The following is a 23132-nucleotide window of genomic DNA, read 5'->3' as shown; positions in this document are numbered from 1 at the left end:
AGTCGTTCAGTCTTTTTGTTCTGTATCTATAGATGTGACCCAGTCGCTCAGTCTTCCTGTTCTATATCTATAGATGTGACCCAGTCGTTCAGTCTTTTTGTTCTGTATCTATAGATGTGACCCAGTTGTTCAGTCTTCTTGTTCTGTATGTATAGATGTGACCCAGTCGTTCAGTCTTTTTGTTCTGTATCTATAGATGTGACCAAGTCATTCAGTCTTCTTGTTCTGTATCTATGGATGTGACCCAGTCGTTCAGTCTTTTTGTTCTGTATCTATGGATGTGACGCAGTCGTTTAGTCTTCTTGTTCTGTATCTATAGATGTGACCCAGTTGTTCAGTCTTCTTGTTCTGTATCTATAGATGTGACCCAGTCGTTCAGTCTTTTTGTTCTGTATCTATGGATGTGACCCAGTCGTTCAGTCTTTTTGTTCTGTATCTATAGATGTGACCCAGTCGTTCAGTCTTCTTGTTCTGTATCTATAGATGTGACCAAGTAGTTCAGTCTTTTTGTTCTGTATCTATGGATGTGACCCAGTCGTTCAGACTACTTGTTCTGTATCTATAGATGTGACCCAGTCGTTCAGTCTTCCTGTTCTGTATCTATAGATGTGACCCAGTCATTCAGTCTTCCTGTTCTGTATCTATAGATGTGACCCAGTCGTTCAGTCTTTTTGTTCTGTATCTATAGATGTGACCCAGTCGTTCAGTCTTTTTGTTCTGTATCTATAGATGTGACCCAGTCATTCAGTCTTTTTGTTCTGTATCTATGGATGTGACCCAGTCGTTCAGTCTTCTTGTTCTGTATCTATAGATGTGACCCAGTCGTTCAGTCTTTTTGTTCTGTATCTATAGATGTGACCCAGTCATTCAGTCTTCTTGTTCTGTATCTATTGATGTGACCCAGTCGTTCAGTCTTTTTGTTCTGTATCTATGGATGTGACCCAGTCGTTCAGTCTTCTTGTTCTGTATCTATGGATGTGACCCAGTCGTTCAGTCTTCCTGTTCTGTATCTATAGATGTGACCCAGTCATTCAGTCTTTTTGTTCTGTATCTATAGATGTGACCCAGTCGTTCAGTCTTTTTGTTCAGTATCTATAGATGTGACCCAGTCGTTCAGTCTTCTTGTTCTGTATCTATAGATGTGACCCAGTCGTTCAGTCTTTTTGTTCTGTATCTATAGATGTGACCCAGTCGTTCAGTCTTCCTGTTCTATATCTATAGATGTGACCCAGTCGTTCAGTCTTTATGTTCTGTATCTATAGATGTGACCCAGTCGTTCAGTCTTCTTGTTCTGTATCTATAGATGTGACCCAGTCGTTCAGTCTTCTTGTTCTGTATCTATAGATGTGACCCAGTCATTCAGTCTTTTTGTTCTGTATCTATAGATGTGACCCAGTTGTTCAGTCTTCCTGTTCTATATCTATAGATGTGACCCAGTCGTTCAGTCTTTTTGTTCTGTATCTATAGATGTGACCCAGTCGTTCAGTCTTCTTGTTCTGTATCTATGGATGTGACCCAGTCGTTCAGTCTTTTTGTTCTGTATCTATGGATGTGACCCAGTCGTTCAGTCTTCTTGTTCTGTATCTATAGATGTGACCCAGTTGTTCAGTCTTCTTGTTCTGTATCTATAGATGTGACCCAGTCGTTCAGTCTTCTTGTTCTGTATCTATGGATGTGACCCAGTCGTTCAGTCTTCTTCTTCTGTATCTATAGATGTGACCCAGTCATTCAGTCTTCTTGTTCTGTATCTATAGATGTGACCCAGTCGTTCAGTCTTTATGTTCTGTATCTATAGATGTGACCCAGTCGTTCAGTCTTTTTGTTCTGCATCTATAGATGTGACCCAGTCATTCAGTCTTTTTGTTCTGTATCTATTGATGCGACCCAGTCGTTCAGTCTTCTTGTTCTGTATCTATTGATGTGACCCAGTCGTTCAGTCTTTTTGTTCTGTATCTATAGATGTGACCCAGTCGTTCAGTCTTCTTGTTCTGTATCTATAGATGTGACCCAGTCATTCAGTCTTTTTGTTCTGTATCTATAGATGTGACCCAGTCATTCAGTCTTTTTGTTCTGTATCTATAGATGTGACCCAGTCGTTCAGTCTTTTTGTTCTGTATCTATAGATGTGACCCAGTCGTTCAGTCTTCTTGTTCTGTATCTATAGATGTGACCCAGTCGTTCAGTCTTCTTGTTCTGTATCTATAGATGTGACCCAGTCGTTCAGTCTTCTTGTTCTGCATCTATAGATGTGACCCAGTCGTTCAGTCTTCTTGTTCTGTATCTATAGATGTGACCCAGTCGTTCAGTCTTCTTGTTCTGTATCTATAGATGTGACCCAGTCGTTCAGTCTTTTTGTTCAGTATCTATAGATGTGACCCAGTCGTTCAGTCTTCTTGTTCTGTATCTATAGATGTGACCCAGTCGTTCAGTCTTCTTGTTCTGTATCTATAGATGTGACCCAGTCGTTCAGTCTTTTTGTTCAGTATCTATAGATGTGACCCAGTCGTTCAGTCTTCTTGTTCTGTATCTATAGATGTGACCCAGTCGTTCAGTCTTTTTGTTCTGTATCTATAGATGTGACCCAGTCGTTCAGTCTTCCTGTTCTATATCTATAGATGTGACCCAGTCGTTCAGTCTTTATGTTCTGTATCTATAGATGTGACCCAGTCGTTCAGTCTTCTTGTTCTGTATCTATAGATGTGACCCAGTCGTTCAGTCTTCTTGTTCTGTATCTATAGATGTGACCCAGTCATTCAGTCTTTTTGTTCTGTATCTATAGATGTGACCCAGTCGTTCAGTCTTCCTGTTCTATATCTATAGATGTGACCCAGTCGTTCAGTCTTTTTGTTCTGTATCTATAGATGTGACCCAGTCGTTCAGTCTTCTTGTTCTGTATCTATGGATGTGACCCAGTCGTTCAGTCTTTTTGTTCTGTATCTATGGATGTGACCCAGTCGTTCAGTCTTCTTGTTCTGTATCTATAGATGTGACCCAGTTGTTCAGTCTTCTTGTTCTGTATCTATAGATGTGACCCAGTCGTTCAGTCTTCTTGTTCTGTATCTATGGATGTGACCCAGTCGTTCAGTCTTCTTCTTCTGTATCTATAGATGTGACCCAGTCATTCAGTCTTCTTGTTCTGTATCTATAGATGTGACCCAGTCGTTCAGTCTTTATGTTCTGTATCTATAGATGTGACCCAGTCGTTCAGTCTTTTTGTTCTGCATCTATAGATGTGACCCAGTCATTCAGTCTTTTTGTTCTGTATCTATTGATGCGACCCAGTCGTTCAGTCTTCTTGTTCTGTATCTATTGATGTGACCCAGTCGTTCAGTCTTTTTGTTCTGTATCTATAGATGTGACCCAGTCGTTCAGTCTTCTTGTTCTGTATCTATAGATGTGACCCAGTCATTCAGTCTTTTTGTTCTGTATCTATAGATGTGACCCAGTCATTCAGTCTTTTTGTTCTGTATCTATAGATGTGACCCAGTCGTTCAGTCTTTTTGTTCTGTATCTATAGATGTGACCCAGTCGTTCAGTCTTCTTGTTCTGTATCTATAGATGTGACCCAGTCGTTCAGTCTTCTTGTTCTGTATCTATAGATGTGACCCAGTCGTTCAGTCTTCTTGTTCTGCATCTATAGATGTGACCCAGTCGTTCAGTCTTCTTGTTCTGTATCTATAGATGTGACCCAGTCGTTCAGTCTTCTTGTTCTGTATCTATGGATGTGACCCAGTCGTTCAGTCTTCTTGTTCTGTATCTATAGATGTGACCCAGTCGTTCAGTCTTTTTGTTCTGTATCTATAGTTGTGACCCAGTCGTTCAGTCTTCTTGTTCTGTATCTATAGATGTGACCCAGTCGTTCAGTCTTTTTGTTCTGTATCTATAGATGTGACCCAGTTGTTCAGTCTTCTTGTTCTGTATCTATAGATGTGACCCAGTCGTTCAGTCTTCTTGTTCTGTATCTATAGATGTGACCCAGTCGTTCAGTCTTTTTGTTCTGTATCTATAGATGTGACCCAGTCGTTCAGTCTTTATGTTCTGTATCTATAGATGTGACCCAGTCGTTCAGTCTTCCAGTTCTGTATCTATAGATGTGACCCAGTCGTTCAGTCTTCTTGTACTGTATCTATAGATGTGACCCAGTCGTTCAGTCTTCCAGTTCTGTATCTATAGATGTGACCCAGTCGTTCAGTCTTCTTGTTCTGTATCTATAGATGTGACCCAGTCGTTCAGTCTTCTTGTTCTGTATCTATAGATGTGACCCAGTCGTTCAGTCTTCCTGTTCTGTATCTATAGATGTGACCCAGTCATTCAGTCTTCCTGTTCTGTATCTATAGATGTGACCCAGTCGTTCAGTCTTTTTGTTCTGTATCTATAGATGTGACCCAGTCGTTCAGTCTTTTTGTTCTGTATCTATAGATGTGTCTCAGTCATTCCGTCTTTTTGTTCTGTATCTATGGATGTGACCCAGTCGTTCAGTCTTCTTGTTCTGTATCTATAGATGTGACCCAGTCGTTCAGTCTTTTTGTTCTGTATCTATGGATGTGACCCAGTCGTTCAGTCTTCCTGTTCTGTATCTATAGATGTGACCCAGTCATTCAGTCTTTTTGTTCTGTATCTATAGATGTGACCCAGTCGTTCAGTCTTTTTGTTCAGTATCTATAGATGTGACCCAGTCGTTCAGTCTTTTTGTTCTGTATCTATAGATGTGACCCAGTCGTTCAGTCTTTTTGTTCTGTATCTATAGATGTGACCCAGTCGTTCAGTCTTTTTGTTCTGTATCTATAGATGTGACCCAGTCAGTCAGTCTTCCTGTTCTATATCTATAGATGTGACCCAGTCGTTCAGTCTTTTTGTTCTGTATCTATAGATGTGACCCAGTTGTTCAGTATTCTTGTTCTGTATCTATAGATGTGACCCAGTCGTTCAGTCTTCTTGTTCTGTATCTATAGATGTGACCCAGTCGTTCAGTCTTCTTGTTCTGTATCTATAGATGCGACCCAGTCATTCAGTCTTCTTGTTCTGTATCTATTGATGTGACCCAGTCGTTCAGTCTTTTTGTTCTGTATCTATAGATGTGACCCAGTCGTTCAGTCTTCTTGTTCTGTATCTATAGATGTGACCCAGTCATTCAGTCTTTTTGTTCTGTATCTATAGATGTGACCCAGTCATTCAGTCTTTTTGTTCTGTATCTATAGATGTGACCCAGTCGTTCAGTCTTTTTGTTCTGTATCTATAGATGTGACCCAGTCGTTCAGTCTTCCAGTTCTGTATCTATAGATGTGACCCAGTCGTTCAGTCTTTATGTTCTGTATCTATAGATGTGACCCAGTCATTCAGTCTTCCAGTTCTGTATCTATAGATGTCACCCAGTCGTTCAGTCTTCCAGTTCTGTATCTATAGATGTGACCCAGTCGTTCAGTCTTCTTGTTCTGTATCTATAGATGTGACCCAGTCGTTCAGTCTTCTTGTTCTGTATCTATAGATGTGACCCAGTCGTTCAGTCTTCCTATTCTGTATCTATAGATGTGACCCAGTCATTCAGTCTTCCTGTTCTGTATCTATAGATGTGACCCAGTCGTTCAGTCTTTTTGTTCTGTATCTATAGATGTGACCCAGTCGTTCAGTCTTTTTGTTCTGTATCTATAGATGTGACCCAGTCGTTCAGTCTTCTTGTTCTGTATCTATAGATGTGACCCAGTCGTTCAGTCTTCTTGTTCTGTATCTATAGATGTGACCCAGTCGTTCAGTCTTCTTGTTCTGTATCTATAGATGTGACCCAGTCGTTCAGTCTTTTTGTTCTGTATCTATAGATGTGACCCAGTCGTTCAGTCTTTATGTTCTGTATCTATAGATGTGACCCAGTCGTTCAGTCTTCCAGTTCTGTATCTATAGATGTGACCCAGTCGTTCAGTCTTCTTGTTCTGTATCTATAGATGTGACCCAGTCGTTCAGTCTTCTTGTTCTGTATCTATAGATGTGACCCAGTCGTTCAGTCTTCCTATTCTGTATCTATAGATGTGACCCAGTCATTCAGTCTTCCTGTTCTGTATCTATAGATGTGACCCAGTCGTTCAGTCTTTTTGTTCTGTATCTATAGATGTGACCCAGTCGTTCAGTCTTTTTGTTCTGTATCTATAGATGTGACCCAGTCATTCAGTCTTTTTGTTCTGTATCTATAGATGTGACCCAGTCGTTCAGTCTTTTTGTTCAGTATCTATAGATGTGACCCAGTCGTTCATCTTTTTGTTCTGTATCTATAGATGTGACCCAGTCGCTCAGTCTTCCTGTTCTATATCTATAGATGTGACCCAGTCGTTCAGTCTTTTTGTTCTGTATCTATAGATGTGACCCAGTTGTTCAGTCTTCTTGTTCTGTATGTATAGATGTGACCCAGTCGTTCAGTCTTTTTGTTCTGTATCTATAGATGTGACCAAGTCATTCAGTCTTCTTGTTCTGTATCTATGGATGTGACCCAGTCGTTCAGACTTTTTGTTCTGTATCTATGGATGTGACGCAGTCGTTTAGTCTTCTTGTTCTGTATCTATAGATGTGACCCAGTTGTTCAGTCTTCTTGTTCTGTATCTATAGATGTGACCCAGTCGTTCAGTCTTCTTGTTCTGCATCTTTAGATGTGACCCAGTCGTTCAGTCTTCTTGTTCTGTATCTATAGATGTGACCCAGTCGTTCAGTCTTCTTGTTCTTTATCTATAGATGTGACCCAGTCGTTCAGTCTTCTTGTTCTGTATCTATGGATGTGACCCAGTCGTTCAGTCTTTTGTTCTGTATCTATAGATGTGACCCAGTCGTTCAGTCTTTTTGTTCTGTATCTATAGATGTGACCCAGTCGTTCAGTCTTCTTGTTCTGTATCTATAGATGTGACCCAGTCGCTCAGTCTTCCTGTTCTATATCTATAGATGTGACCCAGTCGTTCAGTCTTTTTGTTCTGTATCTATAGATGTGACCCAGTTGTTCAGTCTTCTTGTTCTGTATGTATAGATGTGACCCAGTCGTTCAGTCTTTTTGTTCTGTATCTATAGATGTGACCAAGTCATTCAGTCTTCTTGTTCTGTATCTATGGATGTGACCCAGTCGTTCAGACTTTTTGTTCTGTATCTATGGATGTGACGCAGTCGTTTAGTCTTCTTGTTCTGTATCTATAGATGTGACCCAGTTGTTCAGTCTTCTTGTTCTGTATCTATAGATGTGACCCAGTCGTTCAGTCTTCTTGTTCTGCATCTTTAGATGTGACCCAGTCGTTCAGTCTTCTTGTTCTGTATCTATAGATGTGACCCAGTCGTTCAGTCTTCTTGTTCTTTATCTATAGATGTGACCCAGTCGTTCAGTCTTCTTGTTCTGTATCTATGGATGTGACCCAGTCGTTCAGTCTTTTGTTCTGTATCTATAGATGTGACCCAGTCGTTCAGTCTTTTTGTTCTGTATCTATAGATGTGACCCAGTCGTTCAGTCTTCTTGTTCTGTATCTATAGATGTGACCCAGTCGTTCAGTCTTTTTGTTCTGTATCTATAGATGTGACCCAGTCGTTCAGTCTTCTTGTTCTGTATCTATAGATGTGACCCAGTCGTTCAGTCTTTTTGTTCTGTATCTATAGATGTGACCCAGTCGTTCAGTCTTTATGTTCTGTATCTATAGATGTGACCCAGTCATTCAGTCTTCCAGTTCTGTATCTATAGATGTGACCCAGTCGTTCAGTCTTCCAGTTCTGTATCTATAGATGTGACCCAGTCGTTCAGTCTTCTTGTTCTGTATCTATAGATGTGACCCAGTCGTTCAGTCTTCTTGTTCTGTATCTATAGATGTGACCCAGTCGTTCAGTCTTCCTATTCTGTATCTATAGATGTGACCCAGTCATTCAGTCTTCCTGTTCTGTATCTATAGATGTGACCCAGTCGTTCAGTCTTTTTGTTCTGTATCTATAGATGTGACCCAGTCGTTCAGTCTTTTTGTTCTGTATCTATAGATGTGACCCAGTCGTTCAGTCTTCTTGTTCTGTATCTATAGATGTGACCCAGTCGTTCAGTCTTCTTGTTCTGTATCTATAGATGTGACCCAGTCGTTCAGTCTTCTTGTTCTGTATCTATAGATGTGACCCAGTCGTTCAGTCTTTTTGTTCTGTATCTATAGATGTGACCCAGTCGTTCAGTCTTTATGTTCTGTATCTATAGATGTGACCCAGTCGTTCAGTCTTCCAGTTCTGTATCTATAGATGTGACCCAGTCGTTCAGTCTTCTTGTTCTGTATCTATAGATGTGACCCAGTCGTTCAGTCTTCTTGTTCTGTATCTATAGATGTGACCCAGTCGTTCAGTCTTCTTGTTCTGTATCTATAGATGTGACCCAGTCGTTCAGTCTTCCTATTCTGTATCTATAGATGTGACCCAGTCATTCAGTCTTCCTGTTCTGTATCTATAGATGTGACCCAGTCGTTCAGTCTTTTTGTTCTGTATCTATAGATGTGACCCAGTCGTTCAGTCTTTTTGTTCTGTATCTATAGATGTGACCCAGTCGTTCAGTCTTCTTGTTCTGTATCTATAGATGTGACCCAGTCGTTCAGTCTTCTTGTTCTGTATCTATAGATGTGACCCAGTCGTTCAGTCTTCTTGTTCTGTATCTATAGATGTGACCCAGTCGTTCAGTCTTTTTGTTCTGTATCTATAGATGTGACCCAGTCGTTCAGTCTTTATGTTCTGTATCTATAGATGTGACCCAGTCGTTCAGTCTTCCAGTTCTGTATCTATAGATGTGACCCAGTCGTTCAGTCTTCTTGTTCTGTATCTATAGATGTGACCCAGTCGTTCAGTCTTCTTGTTCTGTATCTATAGATGTGACCCAGTCGTTCAGTCTTCCTATTCTGTATCTATAGATGTGACCCAGTCATTCAGTCTTCCTGTTCTGTATCTATAGATGTGACCCAGTCGTTCAGTCTTTTTGTTCTGTATCTATAGATGTGACCCAGTCGTTCAGTCTTTTTGTTCTGTATCTATAGATGTGACCCAGTCATTCAGTCTTTTTGTTCTGTATCTATAGATGTGACCCAGTCGTTCAGTCTTTTTGTTCAGTATCTATAGATGTGACCCAGTCGTTCATCTTTTTGTTCTGTATCTATAGATGTGACCCAGTCGCTCAGTCTTCCTGTTCTATATCTATAGATGTGACCCAGTCGTTCAGTCTTTTTGTTCTGTATCTATAGATGTGACCCAGTTGTTCAGTCTTCTTGTTCTGTATGTATAGATGTGACCCAGTCGTTCAGTCTTTTTGTTCTGTATCTATAGATGTGACCAAGTCATTCAGTCTTCTTGTTCTGTATCTATGGATGTGACCCAGTCGTTCAGACTTTTTGTTCTGTATCTATGGATGTGACGCAGTCGTTTAGTCTTCTTGTTCTGTATCTATAGATGTGACCCAGTTGTTCAGTCTTCTTGTTCTGTATCTATAGATGTGACCCAGTCGTTCAGTCTTCTTGTTCTGCATCTTTAGATGTGACCCAGTCGTTCAGTCTTCTTGTTCTGTATCTATGGATGTGACCCAGTCGTTCAGTCTTTTGTTCTGTATCTATAGATGTGACCCAGTCGTTCAGTCTTTTTGTTCTGTATCTATAGATGTGACCCAGTCGTTCAGTCTTCTTGTTCTGTATCTATAGATGTGACCCAGTCGTTCAGTCTTTTTGTTCTGTATCTATAGATGTGACCCAGTCGTTCAGTCTTCTTGTTCTGTATCTATAGATGTGACCCAGTCGTTCAGTCTTTTTGTTCTGTATCTATAGATGTGACCCAGTCGTTCAGTCTTTATGTTCTGTATCTATAGATGTGACCCAGTCATTCAGTCTTCCAGTTCTGTATCTATAGATGTGACCCAGTCGTTCAGTCTTCCAGTTCTGTATCTATAGATGTGACCCAGTCGTTCAGTCTTCTTGTTCTGTATCTATAGATGTGACCCAGTCGTTCAGTCTTCTTGTTCTGTATCTATAGATGTGACCCAGTCGTTCAGTCTTCCTATTCTGTATCTATAGATGTGACCCAGTCATTCAGTCTTCCTGTTCTGTATCTATAGATGTGACCCAGTCGTTCAGTCTTTTTGTTCTGTATCTATAGATGTGACCCAGTCGTTCAGTCTTTTTGTTCTGTATCTATAGATGTGACCCAGTCGTTCAGTCTTCTTGTTCTGTATCTATAGATGTGACCCAGTCGTTCAGTCTTCTTGTTCTGTATCTATAGATGTGACCCAGTCGTTCAGTCTTCTTGTTCTGTATCTATAGATGTGACCCAGTCGTTCAGTCTTTTTGTTCTGTATCTATAGATGTGACCCAGTCGTTCAGTCTTTATGTTCTGTATCTATAGATGTGACCCAGTCGTTCAGTCTTCCAGTTCTGTATCTATAGATGTGACCCAGTCGTTCAGTCTTCTTGTTCTGTATCTATAGATGTGACCCAGTCGTTCAGTCTTCTTGTTCTGTATCTATAGATGTGACCCAGTCGTTCAGTCTTCCTATTCTGTATCTATAGATGTGACCCAGTCATTCAGTCTTCCTGTTCTGTATCTATAGATGTGACCCAGTCGTTCAGTCTTTTTGTTCTGTATCTATAGATGTGACCCAGTCGTTCAGTCTTTTTGTTCTGTATCTATAGATGTGACCCAGTCATTCAGTCTTTTTGTTCTGTATCTATAGATGTGACCCAGTCGTTCAGTCTTTTTGTTCAGTATCTATAGATGTGACCCAGTCGTTCATCTTTTTGTTCTGTATCTATAGATGTGACCCAGTCGCTCAGTCTTCCTGTTCTATATCTATAGATGTGACCCAGTCGTTCAGTCTTTTTGTTCTGTATCTATAGATGTGACCCAGTTGTTCAGTCTTCTTGTTCTGTATGTATAGATGTGACCCAGTCGTTCAGTCTTTTTGTTCTGTATCTATAGATGTGACCAAGTCATTCAGTCTTCTTGTTCTGTATCTATGGATGTGACCCAGTCGTTCAGTCTTTTTGTTCTGTATCTATGGATGTGACGCAGTCGTTTAGTCTTCTTGTTCTGTACCTATAGATGTGACCCAGTTGTTCAGTCTTCTTGTTCTCTATCTATAGATGTGACCCAGTCGTTCAGTCTTTTTGTTCTGTATCTATGGATGTGACCCAGTCGTTCAGTCTTTTTGTTCTGTATCTATAGATGTGACCCAGTCGTTCAGTCTTCTTGTTCTGTATCTATAGATGTGACCAAGTAGTTCAGTCTTTTTGTTCTGTATCTATGGATGTGACCCAGTCGTTCAGACTACTTGTTCTGTATCTATAGATGTGACCCAGTCGTTCAGTCTTCCTGTTCTGTATCTATAGATGTGACCCAGTCATTCAGTCTTCCTGTTCTGTATCTATAGATGTGACCCAGTCGTTCAGTCTTTTTGTTCTGTATCTATAGATGTGACCCAGTCGTTCAGTCTTTTTGTTCTGTATCTATAGATGTGACCCAGTCATTCAGTCTTTTTGTTCTGTATCTATGGATGTGACCCAGTCGTTCAGTCTTCTTGTTCTGTATCTATAGATGTGACCCAGTCATTCAGTCTTTTTGTTCTGTATCTATAGATGTGACCCAGTCGTTCAGTCTTTTTGTTCAGTATCTATAGATGTGACCCAGTCGTTCATCTTTTTGTTCTGTATCTATAGATGTGACCCAGTCGCTCAGTCTTCCTGTTCTATATCTATAGATGTGACCCAGTCGTTCAGTCTTTTTGTTCTGTATCTATAGATGTGACCCAGTTGTTCAGTCTTCTTGTTCTGTATGTATAGATGTGACCCAGTCGTTCAGTCTTTTTGTTCTGTATCTATAGATGTGACCAAGTCATTCAGTCTTCTTGTTCTGTATCTATGGATGTGACCCAGTCGTTCAGACTTTTTGTTCTGTATCTATGGATGTGACGCAGTCGTTTAGTCTTCTTGTTCTGTATCTATAGATGTGACCCAGTTGTTCAGTCTTCTTGTTCTGTATCTATAGATGTGACCCAGTCGTTCAGTCTTCTTGTTCTGCATCTTTAGATGTGACCCAGTCGTTCAGTCTTCTTGTTCTGTATCTATAGATGTGACCCAGTCGTTCAGTCTTCTTGTTCTTTATCTATAGATGTGACCCAGTCGTTCAGTCTTCTTGTTCTGTATCTATGGATGTGACCCAGTCGTTCAGTCTTTTGTTCTGTATCTATAGATGTGACCCAGTCGTTCAGTCTTTTTGTTCTGTATCTATAGATGTGACCCAGTCGTTCAGTCTTCTTGTTCTGTATCTATAGATGTGACCCAGTCGTTCAGTCTTTTTGTTCTGTATCTATAGATGTGACCCAGTCGTTCAGTCTTCTTGTTCTGTATCTATAGATGTGACCCAGTCGTTCAGTCTTTTTGTTCTGTATCTATAGATGTGACCCAGTCGTTCAGTCTTTATGTTCTGTATCTATAGATGTGACCCAGTCATTCAGTCTTCCAGTTCTGTATCTATAGATGTGACCCAGTCGTTCAGTCTTCCAGTTCTGTATCTATAGATGTGACCCAGTCGTTCAGTCTTCTTGTTCTGTATCTATAGATGTGACCCAGTCGTTCAGTCTTCTTGTTCTGTATCTATAGATGTGACCCAGTCGTTCAGTCTTCCTATTCTGTATCTATAGATGTGACCCAGTCATTCAGTCTTCCTGTTCTGTATCTATAGATGTGACCCAGTCGTTCAGTCTTTTTGTTCTGTATCTATAGATGTGACCCAGTCGTTCAGTCTTTTTGTTCTGTATCTATAGATGTGACCCAGTCGTTCAGTCTTCTTGTTCTGTATCTATAGATGTGACCCAGTCGTTCAGTCTTCTTGTTCTGTATCTATAGATGTGACCCAGTCGTTCAGTCTTCTTGTTCTGTATCTATAGATGTGACCCAGTCGTTCAGTCTTTTTGTTCTGTATCTATAGATGTGACCCAGTCGTTCAGTCTTTATGTTCTGTATCTATAGATGTGACCCAGTCGTTCAGTCTTCCAGTTCTGTATCTATAGATGTGACCCAGTCGTTCAGTCTTCTTGTTCTGTATCTATAGATGTGACCCAGTCGTTCAGTCTTCTTGTTCTGTATCTATAGATGTGACCCAGTCGTTCAGTCTTCCTATTCTGTATCTATAGATGTGACCCAGTCATTCAGTCTTCCTGTTCTGTATCTATAGATGTGACCCAGTCGTTCAGTCTTTTTGTTCTGTATCTATAGATGTGACCCAGTCGTTCAGTCTTTTTGTTCTGTATCTATAGATGTGACCCAGTCATTCAGTCTTTTTGTTCTGTATCTATAGATGTGACCCAGTCGTTCAGTCTTTTTGTTCAGTATCTATAGATGTGACCCAGTCGTTCATCTTTTTGTTCTGTATCTATAGATGTGACCCAGTCGCTCAGTCTTCCTGTTCTATATCTATAGATGTGACCCAGTCGTTCAGTCTTTTTGTTCTGTATCTATAGATGTGACCCAGTTGTTCAGTCTTCTTGTTCTGTATGTATAGATGTGACCCAGTCGTTCAGTCTTTTTGTTCTGTATCTATAGATGTGACCAAGTCATTCAGTCTTCTTGTTCTGTATCTATGGATGTGACCCAGTCGTTCAGTCTTTTTGTTCTGTATCTATGGATGTGACGCAGTCGTTTAGTCTTCTTGTTCTGTACCTATAGATGTGACCCAGTTGTTCAGTCTTCTTGTTCTCTATCTATAGATGTGACCCAGTCGTTCAGTCTTTTTGTTCTGTATCTATGGATGTGACCCAGTCGTTCAGTCTTTTTGTTCTGTATCTATAGATGTGACCCAGTCGTTCAGTCTTCTTGTTCTGTATCTATAGATGTGACCAAGTAGTTCAGTCTTTTTGTTCTGTATCTATGGATGTGACCCAGTCGTTCAGACTACTTGTTCTGTATCTATAGATGTGACCCAGTCGTTCAGTCTTCCTGTTCTGTATCTATAGATGTGACCCAGTCATTCAGTCTTCCTGTTCTGTATCTATAGATGTGACCCAGTCGTTCAGTCTTTTTGTTCTGTATCTATAGATGTGACCCAGTCGTTCAGTCTTTTTGTTCTGTATCTATAGATGTGACCCAGTCATTCAGTCTTTTTGTTCTGTATCTATGGATGTGACCCAGTCGTTCAGTCTTCTTGTTCTGTATCTATAGATGTGACCCAGTCGTTCAGTCTTTTTGTTCTGTATCTATAGATGTGACCCAGTCATTCAGTCTTCTTGTTCTGTATCTATTGATGTGACCCAGTCGTTCAGTCTTTTTGTTCTGTATCTATGGATGTGACCCAGTCGTTCAGTCTTCTTGTTCTGTATCTATGGATGTGACCCAGTCGTTCAGTCTTCCTGTTCTGTATCTATAGATGTGACCCAGTCATTCAGTCTTTTTGTTCTGTATCTATAGATGTGACCCAGTCGTTCAGTCTTTTTGTTCAGTATCTATAGATGTGACCCAGTCGTTCAGTCTTCTTGTTCTGTATCTATAGATGTGACCCAGTCGTTCAGTCTTTTTGTTCTGTATCTATAGATGTGACCCAGTCGTTCAGTCTTCCTGTTCTATATCTATAGATGTGACCCAGTCGTTCAGTCTTTTTGTTCTGTATCTATAGATGTGACCCAGTTGTTCAGTCTTCTTGTTCTGTATCTATAGATGTGACCCAGTCGTTCAGTCTTCTTGTTCTGTATCTATAGATGTGACCCAGTCGTTCAGTCTTCTTGTTCTGTATCTATAGATGTGACCCAGTCATTCAGTCTTTTTGTTCTGTATCTATAGATGTGACCAAGTAGTTCAGTCTTTTTGTTCTGTATCTATGGATGTGACCCAGTCGTTCAGACTACTTGTTCTGTATCTATAGATGTGACCCAGTCGTTCAGTCTTCCTGTTCTGTATCTATAGATGTGACCCAGTCATTCAGTCTTCCTGTTCTGTATCTATAGATGTGACCCAGTCGTTCAGTCTTTTTGTTCTGTATCTATAGATGTGACCCAGTCGTTCAGTCTTTTTGTTCTGTATCTATAGATGTGACCCAGTCATTCAGTCTTTTTGTTCTGTATCTATGGATGTGACCCAGTCGTTCAGTCTTCTTGTTCTGTATCTATAGATGTGACCCAGTCGTTCAGTCTTTTTGTTCTGTATCTATAGATGTGACCCAGTCATTCAGTCTTCTTGTTCTGTATCTATTGATGTGACCCAGTCGTTCAGTCTTTTTGTTCTGTATCTATGGATGTGACCCAGTCGTTCAGTCTTCTTGTTCTGTATCTATGGATGTGACCCAGTCGTTCAGTCTTCCTGTTCTGTATCTATAGATGTGACCCAGTCATTCAGTCTTTTTGTTCTGTATCTATAGATGTGACCCAGTCGTTCAGTCTTTTTGTTCAGTATCTATAGATGTGACCCAGTCGTTCAGTCTTCTTGTTCTGTATCTATAGATGTGACCCAGTCGTTCAGTCTTTTTGTTCTGTATCTATAGATGTGACCCAGTCGTTCAGTCTTCCTGTTCTATATCTATAGATGTGACCCAGTCGTTCAGTCTTTTTGTTCTGTATCTATAGATGTGACCCAGTTGTTCAGTCTTCTTGTTCTGTATCTATAGATGTGACCCAGTCGTTCAGTCTTCTTGTTCTGTATCTATAGATGTGACCCAGTCGTTCAGTCTTCTTGTTCTGTATCTATAGATGTGACCCAGTCATTCAGTCTTTTTGTTCTGTATCTATAGATGTGACCCAGTCGTTCAGTCTTCCTGTTCTATATCTATAGATGTGACCCAGTCGTTCAGTCTTTTTGTTCTGTATCTATAGATGTGACCCAGTCGTTCAGTCTTCTTGTTCTGTATCTATGGATGTGACCCAGTCGTTCAGTCTTTTTGTTCTGTATCTATGGATGTGACCCAGTCGTTCAGTCTTCTTGTTCTGTATCTATAGATGTGACCCAGTTGTTCAGTCTTCTTGTTCTGTATCTATAGATGTGACCCAGTCGTTCAGTCTTTTTTGTTCTGTATCTATAGATGTGACCCAGTCGTTCAGTCTTCTTGTTCTGTATCTATGGATGTGACCCAGTCGTTCAGTCTTCTTCTTCTGTATCTATAGATGTGACCCAGTCATTCAGTCTTCTTGTTCTGTATCTATAGATGTGACCCAGTCGTTCAGTCTTTATGTTCTGTATCTATAGATGTGACCCAGTCGTTCAGTCTTTTTGTTCTGCATCTATAGATGTGACCCAGTCATTCAGTCTTTTTGTTCTGTATCTATTGATGCGACCCAGTCGTTCAGTCTTCTTGTTCTGTATCTATTGATGTGACCCAGTCGTTCAGTCTTTTTGTTCTGTATCTATAGATGTGACTCAGTCGTTCAGTCTTCTTGTTCTGTATCTATAGATGTGACCCAGTCATTCAGTCTTTTTGTTCTGTATCTATAGATGTGACCCAGTCATTCAGTCTTTTTGTTCTGTATCTATAGATGTGACCCAGTCGTTCAGTCTTTTTGTTCTGTATCTATAGATGTGACCCAGTCGTTCAGTCTTCTTGTTCTGTATCTATAGATGTGACCCAGTCGTTCAGTCTTCTTGTTCTGTATCTATAGATGTGACCCAGTCGTTCAGTCTTCTTGTTCTGCATCTATAGATGTGACCCAGTCGTTCAGTCTTCTTGTTCTGTATCTATAGATGTGACCCAGTCGTTCAGTCTTCTTGTTCTGTATCTATGGATGTGACCCAGTCGTTCAGTCTTCTAGTTCTGTATCTATAGATGTGACCCAGTCGTTCAGTCTTTTTGTTCTGTATCTATAGTTGTGACCCAGTCGTTCAGTCTTCTTGTTCTGTATCTATAGATGTGACCCAGTCGTTCAGTCTTTTTGTTCTGTATCTATAGATGTGACCCAGTTGTTCAGTCTTCTTCTTCTGTATCTATAGATGTGACCCAGTCGTTCAGTCTTCTTGTTCTGTATCTATAGATGTGACCCAGTCGTTCAGTCTTTTTGTTCTGTATCTATAGATGTGACCCAGTCGTTCAGTCTTTATGTTCTGTATCTATAGATGTGACCCAGTCGTTCAGTCTTCCAGTTCTGTATCTATAGATGTGACCCAGTCGTTCAGTCTTCTTGTACTGTATCTATAGATGTGACCCAGTCGTTCAGTCTTCCAGTTCTGTATCTATAGATGTGACCCAGTCGTTCAGTCTTCTTGTTCTGTATCTATAGATGTGACCCAGTCGTTCAGTCTTCTTGTTCTGTATCTATAGATGTGACCCAGTCGTTCAGTCTTCCTGTTCTGTATCTATAGATGTGACCCAGTCGTTCAGTCTTCCTGTTCTGTATCTATAGATGTGACCCAGTCATTCAGTCTTTTTGTTCTGTATCTATAGATGTGACCCAGTCGTTCAGTCTTTTTGTTCAGTATCTATAGATGTGACCCAGTCGTTCAGTCTTCTTGTTCTGTATCTATAGATGTGACCCAGTCGTTCAGTCTTTTTGTTCTGTATCTATAGATGTGACCCAGTCGTTCAGTCTTCCTGTTCTATATCTATAGATGTGACCCAGTCGTTCAGTCTTTTTGTTCTGTATCTATAGATGTGACCCAGTTGTTCAGTCTTCTTGTTCTGTATCTATAGATGTGACCCAGTCGTTCAGTCTTCTTGTTCTGTATCTATAGATGTGACCCAGTCGTTCAGTCTTCTTGTTCTGTATCTATAGATGTGACCCAGTCATTCAGTCTTTTTGTTCTGTATCTATAGATGTGACCCAGTCGTTCAGTCTTCCTGTTCTATATCTATAGATGTGACCCAGTCGTTCAGTCTTTTTGTTCTGTATCTATAGATGTGACCCAGTCGTTCAGTCTTCTTGTTCTGTATCTATGGATGTGACCCAGTCGTTCAGTCTTTTTGTTCTGTATCTATGGATGTGACCCAGTCGTTCAGTCTTCTTGTTCTGTATCTATAGATGTGACCCAGTTGTTCAGTCTTCTTGTTCTGTATCTATAGATGTGACCCAGTCGTTCAGTCTTTTTTGTTCTGTATCTATAGATGTGACCCAGTCGTTCAGTCTTCTTGTTCTGTATCTATGGATGTGACCCAGTCGTTCAGTCTTCTTCTTCTGTATCTATAGATGTGACCCAGTCATTCAGTCTTCTTGTTCTGTATCTATAGATGTGACCCAGTCGTTCAGTCTTTATGTTCTGTATCTATAGATGTGACCCAGTCGTTCAGTCTTTTTGTTCTGCATCTATAGATGTGACCCAGTCATTCAGTCTTTTTGTTCTGTATCTATTGATGCGACCCAGTCGTTCAGTCTTCTTGTTCTGTATCTATTGATGTGACCCAGTCGTTCAGTCTTTTTGTTCTGTATCTATAGATGTGACCCAGTCGTTCAGTCTTCTTGTTCTGTATCTATAGATGTGACCCAGTCATTCAGTCTTTTTGTTCTGTATCTATAGATGTGACCCAGTCATTCAGTCTTTTTGTTCTGTATCTATAGATGTGACCCAGTCGTTCAGTCTTTTTGTTCTGTATCTATAGATGTGACCCAGTCGTTCAGTCTTCTTGTTCTGTATCTATAGATGTGACCCAGTCGTTCAGTCTTCTTGTTCTGTATCTATAGATGTGACCCAGTCGTTCAGTCTTCTTGTTCTGCATCTATAGATGTGACCCAGTCGTTCAGTCTTCTTGTTCTGTATCTATAGATGTGACCCAGTCGTTCAGTCTTCTTGTTCTGTATCTATGGATGTGACCCAGTCGTTCAGTCTTCTAGTTCTGTATCTATAGATGTGACCCAGTCGTTCAGTCTTTTTGTTCTGTATCTATAGTTGTGACCCAGTCGTTCAGTCTTCTTGTTCTGTATCTATAGATGTGACCCAGTCGTTCAGTCTTTTTGTTCTGTATCTATAGATGTGACCCAGTTGTTCAGTCTTCTTGTTCTGTATCTATAGATGTGACCCAGTCGTTCAGTCTTCTTGTTCTGTATCTATAGATGTGACCCAGTCGTTCAGTCTTTTTGTTCTGTATCTATAGATGTGACCCAGTCGTTCAGTCTTTATGTTCTGTATCTATAGATGTGACCCAGTCGTTCAGTCTTCCAGTTCTGTATCTATAGATGTGACCCAGTCGTTCAGTCTTCTTGTACTGTATCTATAGATGTGACCCAGTCGTTCAGTCTTCCAGTTCTGTATCTATAGATGTGACCCAGTCGTTCAGTCTTCTTGTTCTGTATCTATAGATGTGACCCAGTCGTTCAGTCTTCTTGTTCTGTATCTATAGATGTGACCCAGTCGTTCAGTCTTCCTGTTCTGTATCTATAGATGTGACCCAGTCATTCAGTCTTCCTGTTCTGTATCTATAGATGTGACCCAGTCGTTCAGTCTTTTTGTTCTGTATCTATAGATGTGACCCAGTCGTTCAGTCTTTTTGTTCTGTATCTATAGATGTGTCTCAGTCATTCCGTCTTTTTGTTCTGTATCTATGGATGTGACCCAGTCGTTCAGTCTTCTTGTTCTGTATCTATAGATGTGACCCAGTCGTTCAGTCTTTTTGTTCTGTATCTATGGATGTGACCCAGTCGTTCAGTCTTCCTGTTCTGTATCTATAGATGTGACCCAGTCATTCAGTCTTTTTGTTCTGTATCTATAGATGTGACCCAGTCGTTCAGTCTTTTTGTTCAGTATCTATAGATGTGACCCAGTCGTTCAGTCTTTTTGTTCTGTATCTATAGATGTGACCCAGTCGTTCAGTCTTTTTGTTCTGTATCTATAGATGTGACCCAGTCGTTCAGTCTTTTTGTTCTGTATCTATAGATGTGACCCAGTCGTTCAGTCTTCCTGTTCTATATCTATAGATGTGACCCAGTCGTTCAGTCTTTTTGTTCTGTATCTATAGATGTGACCCAGTTGTTCAGTCTTCTTGTTCTGTATCTATAGATGTGACCCAGTCGTTCAGTCTTCTTGTTCTGTATCTATAGATGTGACCCAGTCGTTCAGTCTTCTTGTTCTGTATCTATAGATGCGACCCAGTCGTTCAGTCTTCTTGTTCTGTATCTATTGATGTGACCCAGTCGTTCAGTCTTTTTGTTCTGTATCTATAGATGTGACCCAGTCGTTCAGTCTTCTTGTTCTGTATCTATAGATGTGACCCAGTCATTCAGTCTTTTTGTTCTGTATCTATAGATGTGACCCAGTCGTTCAGTCTTCTTGTTCTGTATCTATAGATGTGACCCAGTCATTCAGTCTTTTTGTTCTGTATCTATAGATGTGACCCAGTCATTCAGTCTTTTTGTTCTGTATCTATAGATGTGACCCAGTCGTTCAGTCTTTTTGTTCTGTATCTATAGATGTGACCCAGTCGTTCAGTCTTCTTGTTCTGTATCTATAGATGTGACCCAGTCGTTCAGTCTTCTTGTTCTGTATCTATAGATGTGACCCAGTCGTTCAGTCTTCTTGTTCTGTATCTATAGATGTGACCCAGTCGTTCAGTCTTTTTGTTCTGTATCTATAGATGTGACCCAGTCGTTCAGTCTTTATGTTCTGTATCTATAGATGTGACCCAGTCGTTCAGTCTTCCAGTTCTGTATCTATAGATGTGACCCAGTCGTTCAGTCTTCTTGTTCTGTATCTATAGATGTGACCCAGTCGTTCAGTCTTCTTGTTCTGTATCTATAGATGTGACCCAGTCGTTCAGTCTTCTTGTTCTGTATCTATAGATGTGACCCAGTCGTTCAGTCTTTTTGTTCTGTATCTATAGATGTGACCCAGTCATTCAGTCTTCTTGTTCTGTATCTATTGATGTGACCCAGTCGTTCAGTCTTTTTGTTCTGTATCTATGGATGTGACCCAGTCGTTCAGTCTTCTTGTTCTGTATCTATGGATGTGACCCAGTCGTTCAGTCTTCCTGTTCTGTATCTATAGATGTGACCCAGTCATTCAGTCTTTTTGTTCTGTATCTATAGATGTGACCCAGTCGTTCAGTCTTTTTGTTCAGTATCTATAGATGTGACCCAGTCGTTCAGTCTTCTTGTTCTGTATCTATAGATGTGACCCAGTCGTTCAGTCTTTTTGTTCTGTATCTATAGATGTGACCCAGTCGTTCAGTCTTCCTGTTCTATATCTATAGATGTGACCCAGTCGTTCAGTCTTTTTGTTCTGTATCTATAGATGTGACCCAGTTGTTCAGTCTTCTTGTTCTGTATCTATAGATGTGACCCAGTCGTTCAGTCTTCTTGTTCTGTATCTATAGATGTGACCCAGTCGTTCAGTCTTCTTGTTCTGTATCTATAGATGTGACCCAGTCATTCAGTCTTTTTGTTCTGTATCTATAGATGTGACCCAGTCGTTCAGTCTTCCTGTTCTATATCTATAGATGTGACCCAGTCGTTCAGTCTTTTTGTTCTGTATCTATAGATGTGACCCAGTCGTTCAGTCTTCTTGTTCTGTATCTATGGATGTGACCCAGTCGTTCAGTCTTTTTGTTCTGTATCTATGGATGTGACCCAGTCGTTCAGTCTTCTTGTTCTGTATCTATAGATGTGACCCAGTTGTTCAGTCTTCTTGTTCTGTATCTATAGATGTGACCCAGTCGTTCAGTCTTTTTTGTTCTGTATCTATAGATGTGACCCAGTCGTTCAGTCTTCTTGTTCTGTATCTATGGATGTGACCCAGTCGTTCAGTCTTCTTGTTCTGTATCTATAGATGTGACCCAGTCATTCAGTCTTCTTGTTCTGTATCTATAGATGTGACCCAGTCGTTCAGTCTTTATGTTCTGTATCTATAGATGTGACCCAGTCGTTCAGTCTTTTTGTTCTGCATCTATAGATGTGACCCAGTCATTCAGTCTTTTTGTTCTGTATCTATTGATGCGACCCAGTCGTTCAGTCTTCTTGTTCTGTATCTATTGATGTGACCCAGTCGTTCAGTCTTTTTGTTCTGTATCTATAGATGTGACCCAGTCGTTCAGTCTTCTTGTTCTGTATCTATAGATGTGACCCAGTCATTCAGTCTTTTTGTTCTGTATCTATAGATGTGACCCAGTCATTCAGTCTTTTTGTTCTGTATCTATAGATGTGACCCAGTCGTTCAGTCTTTTTGTTCTGTATCTATAGATGTGACCCAGTCGTTCAGTCTTCTTGTTCTGTATCTATAGATGTGACCCAGTCGTTCAGTCTTCTTGTTCTGTATCTATAGATGTGACCCAGTCGTTCAGTCTTCTTGTTCTGCATCTATAGATGTGACCCAGTCGTTCAGTCTTCTTGTTCTGTATCTATAGATGTGACCCAGTCGTTCAGTCTTCTTGTTCTGTATCTATGGATGTGACCCAGTCGTTCAGTCTTCTTGTTCTGTATCTATAGATGTGACCCAGTCGTTCAGTCTTTTTGTTCTGTATCTATAGTTGTGACCCAGTCGTTCAGTCTTCTTGTTCTGTATCTATAGATGTGACCCAGTCGTTCAGTCTTTTTGTTCTGTATCTATAGATGTGACCCAGTTGTTCAGTCTTCTTGTTCTGTATCTATAGATGTGACCCAGTCGTTCAGTCTTCTTGTTCTGTATCTATAGATGTGACCCAGTCGTTCAGTCTTTTTGTTCTGTATCTATAGATGTGACCCAGTCGTTCAGTCTTTATGTTCTGTATCTATAGATGTGACCCAGTCGTTCAGTCTTCCAGTTCTGTATCTATAGATGTGACCCAGTCGTTCAGTCTTCTTGTACTGTATCTATAGATGTGACCCAGTCGTTCAGTCTTCCAGTTCTGTATCTATAGATGTGACCCAGTCGTTCAGTCTTCTTGTTCTGTATCTATAGATGTGACCCAGTCGTTCAGTCTTCTTGTTCTGTATCTATAGATGTGACCCAGTCGTTCAGTCTTCCTGTTCTGTATCTATAGATGTGACCCAGTCATTGAGTCTTCCTGTTCTGTATCTATAGATGTGACCCAGTCGTTCAGTCTTTTTGTTCTGTATCTATAGATGTGACCCAGTCGTTCAGTCTTTTTGTTCTGTATCTATAGATGTGTCTCAGTCATTCCGTCTTTTTGTTCTGTATCTATGGATGTGACCCAGTCGTTCAGTCTTCTTGTTCTGTATCTATAGATGTGACCCAGTCGTTCAGTCTTTTTGTTCTGTATCTATGGATGTGACCCAGTCGTTCAGTCTT

The sequence above is a fragment of the Salmo salar genome, chromosome 17 (genome assembly GCF_965601325.2).
Source record: "Salmo salar chromosome 17, fSalSal1, whole genome shotgun sequence".
In the NCBI taxonomy this organism is placed as follows: Eukaryota; Metazoa; Chordata; class Actinopteri; order Salmoniformes; family Salmonidae; genus Salmo; species Salmo salar.
Note: the sequence above shows the minus strand (reverse complement) of the source record.